We start from the raw sequence: 19,499 nt of genomic DNA on the forward strand, positions 1-19,499 counted from the left end.
AATCTGCTTTGTAGCAGCCTTTGGGAAGGGATGGTTGGGCAAGGACGGAGCTGGCTGACTTCTGCCCAGTTTTCTTTCTCTCTGACCCACCTGAGTCACCACAAATGGAAAACACCAGACAATCTTAGTTTAGAATCAACAGATATCACAATCTCTGGTCATGGAGTCTATCATCCTAAACTCATCAACTGTTCTATGTTAGAAGTCTTCCAGTGGCGGTGGCAGAATCCGTCACCAGATCTAACAGCCCCTGGTCTACACGCTGCCTCCTTTCACTTCTGCCTTGCCATCCAAAAGGATCGTTCCTTCTTCCTGTGTTCCCTCTTCCGCGCTCGAACCCGGAAGTCCTGCCTCCTCCTCGCCCAGCGATTGGCTTCTTGTCATCTTTATAATCCAATCAATTAACTACGGAAAAATTCCGCTACACACTGGTGCAGCAGTGGGTGGCACAGACATGGGAATAGCCAAACACCTCACTATTGGGTTTAAGGACCACTCCAAGGCGAAGACCCTGAGTCCAGATAGGTCATGGGCGCAAGGGGAAACGTACTGCTATTGTTCTGATAAATGGACATAGCAATGAAACAATCCCCTGATGATATACTGTTATGCCCATAGATCAGTACATCAACCCCTGTCAAAGAAACTTCTGGCAGTAGATGATAATTAACATAAAGACCCACAGCTAAGCAATGTGCAGACAGAGAGTGGGAAACTTTGGAGCACTCGGTCCCTGAATGTGGTGCCATGTCTTTATCAAACTCCTTCTGTAAAGGCTCAGAGATCTGTTTGGAAAAGGAGGACAGGGGATGTAAGAACAGAGGTTTTGCATGGGACCTGCACAGGCTCACACCAGACGAGAATCCCAGCACAGAAAAGAGGAAGTGGGTACAAAGTTCTATCCCTAACCACAAAACTACGTGCAGTTGATAGCTTCTGGGAGAGAAGAAATCAGTTTTCTTCAGTGGAGTGACAGTAAGTGTATCAACCACACCCCAGAACAGCCCTCGCAGAAGCAGTTAGCTAACACAAAACAGACTGTGTCTGTCTCTGTCTCTCTGTCTCTGTCTCTCTCTGTGTCTCTGTCTCTGTCTCTCTCTCTCTCTTTCTCTCTGTGTGTGTGTGTGTGTGTGTGTGTGTGTGCGCACGCGCGCGCGAGCGTATCTGTGCCTGTGTTTGTGTCTGTGTGTCTGTATCTGTGTGTACGTGCATTTGTGCCCTTGCCTCTGTGTTTCTGTCAGGGTCATTTTATGGCAGCAACTGGAAGAGAAACTGAGACAATTTATTTCTGTGAAACCCAGAAAAGTCTCCAAACTTGGAATGTGGGGGCTGAGATCAGTACTCAAGCAATGAACCTTTCCAAGAAAACAGGTCACTGCCCGCAGCCGTCACGGGCCATGACCCACCATCACGCCTCTGGAGGACCAGTTCCCACACAGACTGCCCAGACTCCCATTACTTTTCCAAAGATTCCTGGAGGAAAACGATGTTTGCTCTCGATGCATGGTTGCAGGGCCACGTCTGGGAACTAGAGCAAGGCAGCCCTTGGCGGGAATCTGCACCAGATGGACTGTGTGCCTGAGCCTGTGGATTGAAGACTGGAGCTTATGAGGCCAAGGTTGCTGGCTCACTTGGGTTATCTTTCTGTGGGGAAAAGGAAAATCACTTCTGCAAAATTTGCTGAGGCTGCACTAATTTCTGCCAGCTGTCTCAAAAATGCCCAAGATTGGCTGGGGTGAGCCTTCAGGGTGGACGAGAGAGAGTCAGAAGAATGACTGCTAACGGGCTGCATCTGACAGCTGCGATTTTAAACCAATGAGACTTTCAGAGCACTCTGTAACCTGGAGTCTTCATCAGCCATGCTGACTCAGAAGCGTGAGGAAACCTGCTCAACCTAATCAAACTTCCAAACTTGACACCGTTGAGAATCACCTAGGATAAGTGATTTGGAGGATGTCTGGGAAGGATTATTTTAAGTACCTTAATTGATGTGGGAGGACCCACACACAGTGCTGTGGGCTTCGAGTCCTACATGGTATATTCATGGAGAGGAGACTGAAGGCAAGTAGGCATGCATTAACTCACTAATCTCTGCCCTGTCTGCGGATGTGATATGACCCTTACTTCAGCTGAGGGGCTGGAACTTGGAACTGTGAGCCAATCATTTTCTCTCCTGAGTTGCTTTTGTTGGGGTGAATTATTGTTGCAGCAGGAAGCACAGCTAAGAACAGAGAGAGAGAGAGAGAGAGAGAGAGAGAGAGAGAGGGAGGGAGAGAGAGAGAGAGAGAGAGAGAGAGAGAGAGAGAGAGAGAGAAATCATGGCAGCAGAAGAAAAGAAAGGCAGCTCTAGCCTGTTGGAAATGTTCACAACCATTCAAAATTTAGCAAAAAGTATGGGAGAGTTATATGGTAGTAACAATAATTTAATGATAACAATGATGATGATGATGAAAGAAATAAGTGTGGCTGGTTCAGATAGAATGGTAACACACAGTTCCCTTCAAAAATGAGGCTTATTAGAATAAATAGGCCTTACAGTCATGATTGAGCCTTAAGGTTGAGAGAAGAGACTGTTGGAGAAAAGAGTACAATATGCTTGAAAGGGGATTATAATAATGGCCTTAAAGTGAAGGGATGGTGTCCCTTTTAAACCCAGAGAGGAGCTTCATTAAGGACGAGAGTAAGAGACAGACAGGCAGAAAGAGAGATGGCTATGGCTGACTTACATGAAGAGACACCAGAGGGAAGAAAGGGGAGCCTCTTCAGTGAGCCTTCAGAACATGTCATAGAACAAAATCCCTGTGGAGTCTCCAGAACAACCTAGAACAAAGGAAAAGATCTGACTTCTTATCACCTATTAAGGCTTTGGCAGGAAGTGTCATGTAGTGTGGTTAAGTCTGGTACAGTATATGTGACACAGAGCATGAAGGAGCCAGGTACCATAAATGGAGAGCTGTGAGGACATTGTCTAAAACAGCACATGTTCACGTAGAGGTAAGTTTATAAAGGGGTGTGTGTGTGTGTGTGTGTGTGTGTGTGTGTGTGTGTGTGTGTGTAGGGGGGCGGGAGACTGGTATCAACCCTGGGTGTAGTTCCACAGGAACTTTCCATCTTGATTTTTAAGACAAGGTCTCTCATCAGGAACTGAAGCTCAGACGAATCTAGACTAGCCAGGCAGTGAGCCCCAGGGATTCACCTGTCTCTGTCCTCAACAGCTTGGATTACAAGCACATATCACCATATCCAGCTTTAAAATTAAATAATTTGTCATCTGGAGAGATGGCTTAGCAAGTCAGAGCACATACTGTTTCAGCAGAGGACCCACATTTGGTTCCCCCCACCCACAAAATGTGACATAAACTCACTCACACATGTAAATAAAATAAACCTTTCAAATACATTAAAAATAAAATAATTTTTAAATATGCTAACTGGCAAAATAAATCAAGCATTTTATCTTATCCACAGAACAGTGAATCCAAAAGAACTACAAACATATGCTCACTTCTTCGTGTCCCTGTCAACCAGCAAAATACAAATTGAATGTACACTGTGCCTGTCAAACCGGCATAAATTTAGAAGTGCAGCCCCAACTGCAGGTCAAGATGTGGAGAAAGCTGTACTTTGCAAAGAAATGCGAAAAAGTTGTGGGCTATTTGGAAAGCAATCTCACAACACTGATTAAACTACAGATTAAAATTCAAAACGGCACATCAGAGACTGAAAGTGTATCCCCAAGAAATCCATAAAAGCCCAGAACTTGAGGTCTGACTGTTAGCACATTGTTCACAGGCCAGAAAACCTGGAACAAAGCAAACAGATGGCCAAGAATAGTGGCCAGACAGAATGTGGTAGGATTCGCCCACACCACATCTTTGAAAAGAATGGGTTAGGAAGGGGTGTCCTTGAGACATTCTAGAATGGAAAATAAGCCTAAGAATATTGTTCAGGGGCCAGTGAGATGGCTCAGTGTGTAAAGGCGTTTGTCAAGCCTGGAGATCAGAGTTCGATTCCCAGAATCCATATGGAAGCATAAGAGAACTGACCCTTGCTCAAGCCCTCTGCGAATCTTCACATAAGCCTGTGATCAGAAGAGAACGGAGAGAGGGAGGAAGAGAGGGATGGATGGAGAGAGGGGTAAAGGAGGATGGATACAGATAAACTGCCTTACCATGTGAGGTAGCACCATCTGTGAATTGGGTCCCAGGTCCTCACCAAATCCAATTCTGTAAGAATCTTGCTGGCCTCCTCAAATGGACACTTCTGATTTTATAGCTCGCTGCTCTGTGGCACTTGTTAGCTCCAACCAGCTATGACCATTTTTGATTTTTACCCACTGATACATTAAACCTCATTAAAGCAGAGAGTTTACATTTCTGTAATGTCAAACTTTATAATGTCAAATTATGTTAGTAAAACAATAAAGGCTAACACTTAGTGAGAATGTGTGATACACCAGATGTTCTAAGGTTTTTTTTTCTTTCCTGTTACTGTGATAAAAAGACTTGAACCAAAACACACACACACTCTCTCTCTCTCTCTCTCTCTCTCTCTCTCTCTCTCTCTCTCTCCTCATAATTAATGCAGAAGACAGATGCAGAGATAAGGTGATAATGTTTCACCAGGAGGAAAGTGAAGTCCAAAAGGTTTAGTAAGGAAAACTGCTCTGTGGGGTACAGTTAATGCAGACATTCATACCTAGTCAAAATGTTGAGAAAAGTGACCGTTGGGTGACCAACCTGAAGTGGAATATCTATGCATCACACCCTCAAGCCTCAGGGAATATTGGGAAAGAGGGGATAGAAGGAATTTAAAAGTCAGAGCAGGGAAAGAGTGCTATGAAATGCTGTCTTCTGGGCATGACCTTGGCACTCATGAACTCAGCAGCTATGATTACCAGTACAGGACCAAGCCAGTAGACGGGTCAGCATCAATTCAGAAGAACCTTGTGAGGCCATAGCCCTAGCTGAGGAACCTTTGGCTTCTGAGGAAGGAAAAGGCATTTTCTTCAATGGTGTAGCCACTGACCAGGTGTCCTTGCTCCAGTACAGAACCCCTCACCCATGCACAAGTCAGCAGCTTAATTACGCTAGGTAGATCACCAAGGCATCCAAGATAATGAGGAGCCTTGTTGGAAAGACAAGGTTTGGAGGAACTGGAGACATCCGAGAGGTTAATGAAGAGGGGGAGGGGTTGATTGTCAGCAAATGAGTTATGGACATACATGAAATTGTCACAGAATACACTAAAAATGATGTGTTTTGGAAAGATTTATATGTTTTGCAGTGACAATAGCAACCAAGATTTTATTGAGCAACATACAGCAAACTATCTACGTCCACCACTGAACCAACAATCTCTTATTCAGACCTCCATGCCCTGAGCAGCCTGCACCTTAGTATGAAGATTTAACTCCTTCTATTACTCATGCACCCTCCTCTGTGTATTCTGTGACACCTTTAAACTTAGGTAACTGCCGTATTACAAGCACTGCCATTGCCCTCGACTGTTTTAATTTTCAGGCTCCCATGCCTAGCGTTATAAAAATCATCTACTGCAAAATTTTCCTCCCTGACGAGCCACCCAGGAGGCAAGGGAAAAATAATAAATGACTCAAAGTTGTAGAGTTTAAAATGTTGTCATTTGAAAAAGAAAACCCAATAAACACAGGAACCCAATACCCAGTCACTTCACGTTTCAGAGCACACACGAAGGAGGTGTAATTACAGTGGTTAATTGGTTCCTGGTAAAATGTCACTGCAGATGAGAGCTCATTAATATAGCATTTCAATCACAAGAGATGCCAGGTGTTTTACTTAGGGTCTATGATGTGCCGGCCTGACTTCTTTCTTGGGTTTCTTCCCTCTGCGGAAAGAAAATATAAACATCAATTTGTACCTTATGATCAAAAATATGTTCTTCACAATATATGTTTAAGAAAAAAACAAAAATGGCTATGCATCATGTATACAGATAAGCTTCTACATAATTCAGAGAAGTGCTCATTAAATGTCTGTATAAAAACCTAACCTCTAAGAATTAAGCAAGAATATGAGTTTAATAGATAAATAGAAGTTAGAATAATAGTCTCCCAGTGATCTGTCCTTATTAATACTATTTTAGAAAGACATGATCAAGACTAGAAGAAATCTGTTAGACTCTCGGGTCAATAGTCCACATCACAGAACATAATCAGCCCCAGAGACCAGAGTAGCTTGAAAAGGAGTCCAAATGTATCCCATGTTTTAAAAAGTAAATTTTGCATTATTGTATTTTAGTTAGTGTGTGTCTGTCTGTATGTGTGTCTGGGTATTACTGTAAGGTATGCATGTGTGCATGTGGTCATGTGTATACATGAATGTATGGTGTATGTCAAAAATTGATGTCTGTTGACTTCCTTGGTGCCTCTCTTCCTCATTATTTTAAACAGGGTCCCTCATTGGTCCTGGAGCTCTTATTGTCTTAGCTGGCCAGTGTGCTCCCGGGGGTCCTCTTGTTGCTGCACTGTGGCCGCAGGTGTGCTCAACCAGGCCTGATTTTCACACAGGTGCTGGGGATCTGAATTCAAAATAGCACGTTTGTGCAGCAAGCACTTTACAAACAGAGTGATTTCCATGACCCACCTGTCTACTTCAACTTCCATGTGCCTCGTGCATCGCTAAACCAAGTAGAGATGGCAGTCATGTTAATGACTAAAGTGATAGATGACAGGAAGAAGAAAGAAATGGGAGAAGGAGATGGGCGGAGGAAGGATGAAGGGGAAGGAGGAGAAGGAAGGAAGAAAGGAGGAGGAAGAGCAGCAGAGGTGACCGTGCAACAGCAATGATGCTGTAAAGGTGACAGAGGTTGCCCTCCAGTTTCTGAACAAACTGAACACCTGGAGGAGACAGTCTTTGTAACCGGGAAGAAAGCTGAACTTCTGCATAGAATCCTGACCTTTTGCCTTTAGTGTATTGATGTTTCTACCCTCAGTCTGCCCACGGCCTTTCATGAGGAGCACTCTCCTTTCCTGCAGGCCCATGCGCTTCTCATCCCATTTGTCTTCAAAGGGCTGACAGGGCAGGGTGAATGCTTTCAATAAAAACAATTAAAGCCATGTCTACACTGAGAAGCTCACTCATCTGTAAACTTTTATCACATGTACTTGGGTGTGTGCATGCACATGCATGTATACATGTGCATGGCACAGCACATGTGTGGGAGTCAGAGGACAACCACCATGTACTCCTCCTGGGACTTAGGATGTCTGGCTTGGCAGCAAGTGCTGTAACCACTTAGCCATGTCATTGGTCCAAAGTCTCTTTCTTGACAAGCATTTGTGTGCTCTTTTAAATGAAGGGTTATGAACACAAAAATTTTTATCATGAAATGAAGATTAACAAGCCCAGATACTGAGGTGATCTATGCACAGTACACACAGAACTCAAACTGTGACAAGTGCGTCTGTAACTATAGAATTACAAAGGTGGTATACAGATGTGGAGTTTAATTTTTCTTTTCTATATTTTCGAAGTTGTTGCAATGAATGTTTGATATTTTTTACTGAGAAAACATATTTTTAGGTTTGCACACTGGGGGAAAAAAAGACATTGTTTTCTGGTTTGGGCTAGAAATCTTGAACTGTAAAAAGAGTACCCATAGCCTAGGAACCATGACACCTGAGGAGGACAGGGACATGGACAGAAGACAGTGGAGGGGCCTACTGGGAAGAAACTGTTCAAATTAAATGCTGATCAGGAAACAAGACTTGTTTGGGCTTTTGTTTTTGTTGTTGTTGGTGGTGGTGGTCGTGTTTGGGGTTTTTTGTTTTGTTTTTGTTTTTGTTTTGAGATAACGTCTCAAGAAGTCCAGGCTGGCCTCAAACTTACTATGTAGCCATTGTACTTCTGATCTTCCTGCCAAGTGCTGGCCTGACAGCTTAAGCCAAGAAGCCTGCAATGTGGGGAATGGAACCCAGTGCATACTGGGAAAGCACTCTACCCACTGAGCTGCATTTCCAGTGTCTGAGGAGGAACCACTTCTCAGAGTCAAGGAGAAGTGTATTCGAGAGATGAGGATTAGTTGGGCTGAGTGAATACTTATTTATCACCCGGCTGCTCTGTACCTAGCCTTGAGCTTCCCAGCAAGGTGATCAAAACATAAAGGACATAGAGGGTCTGTGCGGCTAGATGCCTTGAAAAAGTATGTAAAGGGATAAACAGATGCTGGAGAGACGGATCAGTTGGTAAAGTGTTTGTCTACAAACACAGGGACCTGAGCGAACCCCAGAGTTATCTTTTGTGTGTCCAGACAAACTAGGTGTTTGTTTTACAAGCTAGTTTTCATCTAGTTTAACAAACTAGGTTAAAATACAATTAGGTGTGGGGACACACAGTAGATAATTCCAACACTGAGGATACAGAGACAGGGTATCTATGGACTCACTGGCCAGACCGCTCACTTGACACACAGCAGACCAGTGAGACCCTGTCTCAAAAACTAAAGGTGGCTAGCACTGAGAAACAACATCTGAGGTCTTCTGATCTCCACGCATATGAGCGATATATGCAAGCACCCACACATGCAGGGACATACACACAAACAACAAATAAAATTATAGATAGATAGATAGATAGATAGATAGATAGATAGATAGATAGGACAAATAAAATTTCAAAAGAGAAAATAGTGCTCCAGACAGAAAGGCACTAACAGACAGACACAAGCAGCAAGGTGTGCGTGGGTGGGGAATGCCACGTGACTCCTGGGATGCAGGCAAATGACAAGCAGGATCGGGACCCAGTGGAGATGGGAGACCCCTTCCCTGCGCTCCACACCCGACACATTATAATCTAGCATGGAGTCCGGAGTTTAAGTGAATTGGTCACGTTGACCCTCATCGTCCCAGATACTGGCCATAATTAAGAAATTGTCTCACCCACCGCACTCCTGAAATAGCTCTCCAGAGGAAACCACCCTTAGGACACAATCAAAACTCACTTCCCTCTCCCTTGGACTCCAGGACTCAAAGACGCCACAGAAAATGGATATTGTGGTTTGAGTGTGGCCTGCCCACACAGACTCTAGTGTTTGAACCCTTGGGCGGTGGTGGCGGCTGCTGCTGCTGCTGCTGCTGCTGCTGCTGCTGCTGCTGCTGCTGCTGCTGATAAGATGATGATGATGATGATGATGATGATGATGATGATGATGATGATGATGATGATGATGGCGACGACGACGACGACGACGATGTTTGGAAAGGTTGTGGAACATTTCTGAGGTGGAGCCCGGCTGTAGGAAACACATCATTAGAGGCAGGCTTTGCAGCTTTATATTCTTTGCTTCTTGAAGGCAAATGCTGTGTGGCCAGCAGCTCCCTGATCCCACCACCCTGCCCTCCCTTTTGTGTTGCTTTCCTGGGGAGATTTTACCACAGCAGCAGAAAAGTCACTAATACGATGGGTCTTTCATCCTTTGCTGGATCCTGCTGTTGAAAATCGATGACCGTATTCAGCTGTTGACCGCTGTGCTGGTGAATCATCAGCTGGGTGACTTTGAATACATGGTGATTTCTCAAATCATAGTCTAAGAGCTAAGAGGGCGGTTAAAGTGTCACCAAGGCTTTGTGACTCTGTGGACAATCAACTCCACTCCATCCATCTGCTCCTTCCTTCCCTTCCTTCCTTCCTTCCTTCCTTCCTTCCTTCCTTCTTTCCAAATCCTCCTCATCCTCATCTTCCCCCTTATTCTCCTTTCTCCTCCTTCTCCTCTTCTGTGTGTGTGTGTAAGTGTGTGTGTGCATATGTATGTGGGTGTGTGTGCACGTGCACATGTGTCTGAATTCAAGAAAGCTCACCAACAATCCTGGCTATCACTCCTCAAGTTCTATCCATCTTGATTTTTTTTTGTTCTTGTTCATATTTATCTTGTTGTTGTTGTTCTTGTTGTTGTTGTTGTTGTTGATGATGATGATGATGATGATGATGATGGAATTCATGACATGGCAAGTGTATGGAGGTCGGAGGACAACTTTTAAGAGTAGGTTCTCCCTTGTGACTCCAGGGATGGAACCAGAACCTCATGTCTAGGCAGGAACACCTTTACCTGATGAGCCATCGCACCTCCCCCACTGATTTGTTTCTTGAGACAGTGTCTTTCACCAGCCCAAGGACTGCCAAGTAGACCAGGCTGGCTGACTAGTAAGGCCTGGACCTTCCTACATCCATGTCCCTACCACTCAGATTAAAAGCACAGGCTACCATGCTTTCTTTCTTTAATGTGTGTTCCAAGGATAGAACTCAGGTCCTCACACCCACAAGGTCAACACTTTTCTAACCGAGCCATCCCCTCAGGCCCCATGCCTTTCTTTTGTGCTCTGGTTTTCCCCAAATCCTGATAGTTCTTCAATTGGATTAGTATACACCACAATCACCTCACCTTTTCTCTATTAATCTACAGAATTCTATTTCCAAAGCAGGTCACATGCACAGGTGCTAAGAGACTGAGAATGTCAATATATCTTGGAAAGCAAGGGGAGGCACCAGTCAATTGCAAGCTCTCTAAACACATATTCTATATCACGGATGAGATTAGAGCTGTCTGTGCTTCTGAAAATAATAACTGTTTAGGGGCATTTTTATGTACAGAAAATTAAGTACATTTCCCTACCCGGAAACCAGTCCCAACTATAAACCATCCCTCATTGTTATGATCCTCTAAGGCCAATATCACCCTCCAGGGATGCTGTGATCTTAGGACTTGGATAAATCAGTCTCCTACTTTGTTCTCTCTATTGTTTTTCTCCAGTAGGATACAGTGTCACATCTGGATTCTTACATGTATTTTTGAGTAACAATCAATAAGTAGGCAATGACGTAAAGGGCCAAGAGTGCTGTATGGTATAAAGATATTATATAATATTTGTTATGTACTATTTTTAGCATACCGCACCACACCATACCATATATCACACACTATTCCACACTACACACCTATAACATACAATGCCACACCATACCATATGTCACACACCATGTCATCACACCATACACCATACCACACCAAACTGTACCACACCACACCATACGATACCATACCATACAACACCATACCATACCGTACCACATCACAAGCCATAGCACAATATACAGCACACAGCACACTAAACTATACCACACTACACCACATCATACACATATCACACCATACCACACCATGTACCATGTCATACCACAACACACACCATGACATACCACACTACACCACATCATACCACATATCACACCACACCACACTAAACTACAGCAGTTGTCATGATACTGGCATGCTTAGATAGAGCGTGCCTTTGCGTGGTCACTGTCCTAACATCCCCTTTATGAACACTGACCGCACATTCCCTCCATGAATACTGTACTCCCGCTCCCTCCATGGATGCTGCACTCGCACCTCCTCTACATATTCTTTATTCTCATACTCTTGCTGAAAACGCCACTCGCATTGCTTGCCAGGAACTGCCTCAGCTTATTTACTGTTGGTGCTCAAAACACAAAACAAATGTGATTCAAGGAGACGATTACGTCTTCTCCCTTCTAAGTGTAGGTAATTTCCCTCCCCTCTCATTCCAGGAAAGACAAAAATAGGCTGAAGCCTGTGGGTGATTTTTTTGTATGTTTCAGTGTTGCACAGAGCAGACATGGACAGGCACATAAGAAAGTGTGCTCCCTTCTTTCATTCAGACTTCTGTACCTAGAATCCATGACTCTCTGGAATGATGGCATTCCAGGGTCCCACTCCCTGTGGAGCGGGGTTGAGTAGGGCTATTGGAGGCAGCCATATGGGAGTTTTTCCAAGAGATGCTGGATAGGAGACATGGTTTCATAGACTCTCGGGTACCAAGGGTCTCAAGGATGATACAGAGACTAAGGATCAAGACCAAAGGGGACCCACTGCTAGCGATGATGAAGAATAGCTACTGATTCAGCAGCCTGAATCCAGATCACCCTAGTCACTGCAATGATGATCCATAGATCAGAGACTGATCTATCACCCGATCCTCACGGACCAAATTGGAAATGGGGTGACCTGAGCAAGATGAAGATATGTGTGTTTATACACAACAAAGTACATGTGGAGACCAGAAGACAACCGTGGTAGTGTTTCTTGGGTGCTATCCACCTTGTTTATTTGAGATGGGTCTGTCACTAGCCTGGACCTCACCCAGTAAGCTGACAGACTGGACAATGAGGCCCAGGGATTGGACTATCTCAACCTCCCAAGTACTAGAATACAAGCATTGTTTGGATTTTTGTACATGGGTTCTGGGACTGGAACTCCAGCTCTCAGGCTTGTAAAGGCAAGTGCTTTACCAGTGGATCCATCTCCACAGCCCCAGATCAAACTTTTAACAGAGCTAGGAGCAAATATAAGACCAATGGGAAATGATGTGTAAATACAATGGGGCAAGCAGCACTGATATCCCGGACCTCCAGACCAAAGCTATTGTGAAAAGCAAACCCTCAAAAGAACCTCAATGAACTCCTACCTCCTTCTCTGCTCCTTGTTTCTCATGAGTTCAGTGGACAGGAAAGTTAAATACCATCTCCAACTCCAAGAAGACTTTCCCAGGTAGACCAGGGTGGCATTGACTGCTCTTTCTCCTCTCTGTGTTAAGTGGGGAGAACAGAAGTTTTCCATCTCCCAAAAGCCATCAGCTTGGTCTTTGTTTCCAAACTGCCATAAGGGAAGATCATGAAAAGACAGATTCTCAAATCAATGGCAGCACCAAAGCAACTATTTCTACACTTGGGATCACCACCAGGGCTGCTGGAGTGGGAGGAAGAAAGGGTTGCTTTGCAAAGAATGAGCCTCTTCCACAGACACCACTGTTGGTGGTTGTCTTCAAGTCTCCCTGTGTTGCTTATCCTGGAAAATAGAAAGCCTTCTCTCATGGTTTCCATAGCAGGTTGCTGCTATCTTCAGCATACACATATCCTCAGCATCTCCTTCTCTCCAATCAGACTGTCAGGGATGCTCTGAAACAGATCTCAGGCCTACTGTTACGCCCAAGTCACAGGGACCCCAAAGGCCTCAGTGGAGCCAATTTCAATGCAAACACATAAGGGTGTTTATTACAAGCTGGAAAGCAAGGACTCTCACTGTCACTGTCATATCAGGTCAGAGTGAAAGCCTTCCGAGTCTAGGAGTACAGGGTATATACTGTAGTTACAGCAACTTGGGAAATTTCCACAGGAGTCAGCAAGTTAATATTTTTGAAATATTTCTTATGTAACTGCAGGATCCAAACACAGGGGCAAAACCATCCGACAAGCAGGATGGCTAGGTTATCTATTTTCTGTAAGATGCCTTAGGTTATCTCTATGTACCTTGACCCTGCTGTTGTAGCCGGACTGGCTATTGCTTAAGTGAGGGTTGCCATAGGATATTTGCTCAAGTAGACTTTGTGCACTCTTAAAGACAGAGTTGGTTGGGCTTTACACTACCACAACCCATTCCTTCCCTCCACACCACCATCTGCCAAATCTCTCCATCTTAGTCCCCACAGTTCTCTGTCACTAGACCAAGTGTAAAGAGTGATGTGGAATGTTGTCCTTTAGTCATGACGCAGCCCTTGTCCTCCTGAACTCTTAGTACCTGTGTTTACTGGCAGGAACTCAGGCAAAACTGAACCTACTAATGTTCTGTTATGGAAGCAAAAATGGGCTCATAAGTCCCCACCTCTCCCCAAGTATTTATAACAGTTACTGAGAAACTTTTTTTCTTATGGTGCAACCACTTGTGTTGGTTTGAATATGAAAGGCCTATTAGGAGGTGTGGCCTTTTTGGAGGAAGTGTGTCACTGGGGGAGTGGGCAGTTGGACCCTCCTCCTAGCTCCCTAGAGGTCAGTCTTCTCCTAGTGACCTTCAGGTCAAGATGTAGAACTCTCAGCTCCTTCTCCAGCACCATGCTGGCCTGGATGCTGCCATGCTTCTTGCTATGATGATAATGGACTGAACTTGTGAACCTGTAAGTCAGCCCCAACTAAATGTTGTCCCTTCTAAGAGTTGCCTTGGTCATGTCTTTTCATGGCATTGGAAACCTAACTAAGACACTACACATAAGTTTCACATATTCTTGTAAGTAACCTGAAATAAACTCACTGAGTGAGTAAATTTACACTTGGGTGGAATTGCATCTTTGTTTACTTCTCTTTGGTAAACAGTTTGTACAACACAGATGGGGACAAGGAAACACTAATCCCCAGGGGGAGCTCTCAACATCTCTCTCCCATGTTCCAAGCATCATCGTAGGATTATACCATCTCAACCTCCTCCAAGTCTCATTGGTGTTTCAGTTCCACTCAAGAATTAGAAACTCCTGCCATGCACCAATCAAACCCCAGCCTTATGTGAAATACAAAGACCTCTTTCTTCCATGACTGCACATGTGTTATGGTACTGAAGACCAGGATGTAGGCTGTTTCACTCCTTCACAGCCTCTGTTACTTTCAGCCTGGTCTCCTTGCCTTATCAAGAGTCAGAGGAGCCAAAATGGCAGGTGGACATTCATATATTTTGTGTCATACCCCTTCACCACCAACACCCTCTGTGTGATGGATACTCCACATAGGGATGTGTATGGCAGTTGAGGTGAACTCATAGGAGCTTCCATGCTATATCCCTGAACAAGGGAAGGAAATTCCTTTACTTTCTGTGTCTTCGCCCCCTCTACTATTTCTTTTCATGTACCGTATTAGTGGTGACATAAGTTGAGAATCTTTATTTGATTCTTTCATAACCCAGGACTACCTATGTCCTACAGCAGGCTTGAGACCACAGAAAACTGACTCTTTCCTATCACAATCAGGACAAACAACCAGGCTACTTCCACTAGCATCTACCTTAAAAATGATCTCTTGTAGAATATTAAAGCACTGAGAATAGGTGAGTACTAAAGGCCAGCCCTAAATGGTTTAATCTACACCACCCCCTCTAAGGCTCAAGAATATCATAGAAGAAAGAGTGGAAAGAATGTCAGAACTGGAAGGAGGCATGGAGTGCTGGGGAACTCTTCCTTGCAAACATGGTGTGCCCTGTACACTCTTGAACTTTCAATACCACAACTGTGCACAAGACTGGGGCCCATCATGAAGAGTTGAGGAGCTTGTGGGATCCTACCCTTTTCTGAGTATTCATAGGTAACTAGCAGTTGCTAGGAGAAGGAGAGACATTTTCTTCAATGGTATAGCCACGGTAAATCACTCATGCTTCTATAAGTAACCATAATTAAATTCTTTGGTGTACACACACACACACACACACACACACACACACACACACACACAAAGAAATTACCTCTGCAGAGACTCGTAGCTATTCACAGTGCTGCAATTAAGTGATTGTCCATGAAACATATTTATCAACACTGTCCTGTCCAGCCTGTTTTCATAAACCAATAGAGGGTGTCTCAGAAAAGGGGAGTGGGCAGTGGGAACAGTAAATCTGGCAAGGACTACGGCCTTCTGGGTAAGCTCTTTGGCTCACAGTAATTAGGGCATGTCCTTTTTTCATCCTGCCGGCTTCTGAAGAGAATCTGAAACAAGAAAAGCTTCCTGTGTGACCCTGCTACATATTTGAATGCTCACATTTCTTCAAAGCCCGTGTCAGCCTACAGCCCCTTAAGAAGCCTGTATGCTTTGACAAGATTGGCCCTTGCCCAGAAGTCCTCTTCTACAGCGCCCCATGAACTTAGTGTCAGAACAACACATTCTGACGAGCAAATGTATTCTGTCTCATGTGGGTCTCTTGATTCTCTGTGCTGGTCCCGATAGTGTGGCAGACTTTCTGAAGCCCGGGACTGTACTTTATACTTATTTTGTATCCCCTGTGGCTTTTACGACTTCGCTGCCAACATGAAGGTACTCAATACATATTTGAAGTGAGTTGAATTGAATTTTCAATCAGACATATGGTAGATGGAGAGAGTCCTGATATAGCTAGGGGTGCAGCGCATGGAGCAGAGAGAGTTTCTTTCTGAAGTTTAGGTGCTGTAAAAATTGAAAGGGATTTCATCAGGATAGCATATGCTGATTTTACTCTGAGATGGATAATGTTGCTTATACATTTCTGGTAATAATGATATGGGCTTGGGGTACAATGTGTTGGGTTTTTTTTCTACAAGGACCACACTGGGCTCTGAGAAAAATAAAGGAGGCAGAAAGGAGGGTGGGGGTGAAGAAGAGGGAAAGGAAAAGGGTGACAGTGAAGGAGAGGGAGAGGGAGAGGGAGATACGTGGTTTCCTTCCCCCATTACAGCATAAACCACTTCCTCCCCTGGAGGTCTCCTGGCTAGTCAGGATACACTCCTATAGTAGGAAATCCATCCCCCAGAGGCCTGGTGCTGTCCTGTCTGCCAAATGGGTGTATCTGCTGCTTTCCTCAACTATCTGTTCACACAAACCCTCTCATTTATATTCCTGTGATAAAAATCACAGGAAAAAATGACAGAAAACAACTTATGGAAGAAAAGATTTGTTTTGAGGCAGTCAAGGCAAGAATGTAAACCCTCATGCACAGTCAAGAGCAGAAAGAGAATAAATGCACGATCTTTGGTTAGCGAGCTTGCTTTCAGCCAGCTTTCTACAGTCTTATACCCAAGGAGGAGTGCTACTCACAGTAAGCCAGGTCTTCCGGATCAACTAACAATCAAAGCAATTCCCCACAGACATACCTACAAACTAACCTGATGTAGATAATTCCTCAGTAAGATGTTCTTCCCAGTTAACTCCAGGCTGTGTCAGGAACATGTTGATATAGCACTTTGTAGAAAATGTTACAACCTCCTGACTGAGTTAGATTCTCCATTTCTCCTTTCTCTTACCTTTAAACACTGTCTTCACCAGTGAAGAATTATGTATGTGTGTACCTACATGCTCCCCGCTCACAATAAGGATTGGACTGCGTATCTGTGCATAATAAGCGCATGCTCTACAAACCCTGAAATTTGTTCAAACAATAAAGGGTAAACTCCTTTGTCAAACTTCAGGATACTCCTGTGGTTTACATATGATCTGTCCACCAAGCACTCAAGTGTTAGAAAAGTTGGCCCATGGTGTGGTGCATGACACTATAAGGAGATGGAAGAAACTTCGAGAGGTTTGCTTAGCCCCAGTAATTATTTAAGTGGAGGTCTTGCTCTTGGAAGACATTATTGCCATTCTCATAGAACTCCCTCACAATGAGCTCCACAAAGAATGAGTTATTGTAAAAGATCAAGACTGGGGTTGGCGAGATGATCCAGTTGCTGTGAAGCCTTACTACCCAAGTTCCATCCCAGCGACCCATGTGGTGGGAAAAAAGAACTGACTCCCACACATTGTGCTCTGGCTGCTGTATTAGTGTCATGTCAACACACACACACACACACACACACACACACACACACACATAATGTTTTGGTTTTTTTTTTTTTTTAGATCAGGATTAGTTCTAGGCTCTCTTGGTTCCTGCCTTACTGTGTGATCTTTTCGTATTCTAATTTCATTTTAATACTGTGATAAAACACTGTGAATGAATGCAACTTAGAAAGGAAGACTTTGTAGTGATTTGAATAAGAGTGGCCCCATGGATTCATGTGTTTGAAATGCTTTGCCCATAAGGAGTGGCACTATTAGGAGGTGTGGCCTTGTTGAAATCGGTGTGGCCGTGTTAACGGAAGTATGGAGGATGGCTTTTGGGTCTCTTATGCTCAAGTGACTCCTAGTGTGGCACACAGTCTCCTTCTGCAGCCTCTCAGATCCTTCTTCAACACCATCCTTCCTGCCATGATGAAAATGGAGTAAACTTCTGAAACTGTAAGCCAGCCCCAATTAAATGTTTTCTTTTCTAAGCATTGCCTTGATCCATGTCTTGTCTCACCACAGCAATAAAACCCTAACTATGACTGTCTTTATTTCAGACCACTCTTTCAAGTCACAGCCCATTTCTGAGGGAAGTCAGGGCAAGACCTAAAGCAGAACCCATGGAGGAATGAGGCAGATTGGCTCACTCACCAACCCAGAGCCACATGACTCGGGATGCTGCTTTCTACAGTGGACTTTCCCCTTCTCCCATAATCTCACAGGCAGGGCCACAGGCCAATCTGAACTGGTCATTTCAATTAAGGTTCCCTTTTCCTGAACACTCTAAGTTGTTTCAAGTTGACAACAAAAACTAAGTGTCCTCCATGCACATTTTGCACACCTGTCATGGTGCCTATATCGTAGGCAATGTGGTCAAACGGATGTAAACATTTTGCTTTTAGGCTTCTAAAGCCATAAGCTCAATAAACCATTTTTCTTTTACAAGAGCCCAACTTTACTTATTTTAGTACAGCAGGGTTTGGTATAAATGTCTACACTAAATAAATAAAAGATGACCCCAAGGTCTTAGATGCTATAAGCTAGTAAGGACAGAAATATCTCCACTAACAATTTCAGTACCCCCAGGTCCCATGACTGCCCACAGTCTGGGACAGGAAATCGAAACTGAGAGTGTCACTCCCTTTGACTGAAAGGTGGTGATGTCACTCAACTCCATGGCTGGTAAAGCTAGAGTGTCTTAGTCCCAAGTCCTGGTGGGTCTGTAATCATTCAGCCTCCTCCCTAAAATCAAAAAGGCAGTGCCAAGTTCCCCAGGTACATTCACCTACTCCTCTGCTCATCCATCCCTATGAGAGGGCAACCCGGTACACTCTGTGGACCTATGAAAACAGTGGACTTCTTTCCCACTGCCAACCAGGTGTCATCACCTGCCTCACCTCCCAGACTGTTCCCAGGAGTCAGAAATTATCTTGAGGTCGTAATCACACAGCGCAGAAGCAAAATTAATTTAGAAGCAGAGATGGATCATGTATGTCCAACCAGTTATTCTGAAAGGGAGGCAAACGACATTGAACAGGCTGAAAATGGTATAGTGGGCAAAAGTGTTTGCCCAAGGAGTATAAAAACTGGAGTTTAGAGCACCAGAACGCACAGACACACTGAGCAAGTAATCCCTGCACTTGGGAGGCAGAGATAGGGTGTTTCCAGGACAACTAGCTGGCTGGAGTAGCATAACTAGCAATCTCTGGGGTCAGCAGGAGACTGCTGCAGGAAATACGTGGAAAGCACTTCTGAGAGACACTTAATGTCAACCCCTGACCTCCACAGGTATAGATACATATGCATGTGCCCACTTTGATGAACACACACACACACACACACACACACACACACACACACGATATAGAACCAAAGAGAGAAGCAAGACATTAGGAGCTATCTTGATCCTTTGGGGCTGCTAACAAAACAAAGCAGATCGTGGTTTATGAACAACAGTAACTTATTTCTTAAGTTCCTAAAGCTGAGAAGGCCAAGTCCAAGGTTTAAGCTGGCTGGGTGTGTGATAAAAACCTACTTCCTTGATGGCTGTATTTTTAACTATGCCCTGTATACCATAAAACTCTCTCTCTCTCTCTCTCTCTCTCTCTCTCTCTCTCTCTCTCT

Source organism: Rattus norvegicus, chromosome 13 (assembly GCF_021556685.1).
Source record: "Rattus norvegicus strain SHRSP/BbbUtx chromosome 13, alternate assembly SHRSP_T2T, whole genome shotgun sequence".
NCBI classification, from domain to species: Eukaryota; Metazoa; Chordata; class Mammalia; order Rodentia; family Muridae; genus Rattus; species Rattus norvegicus.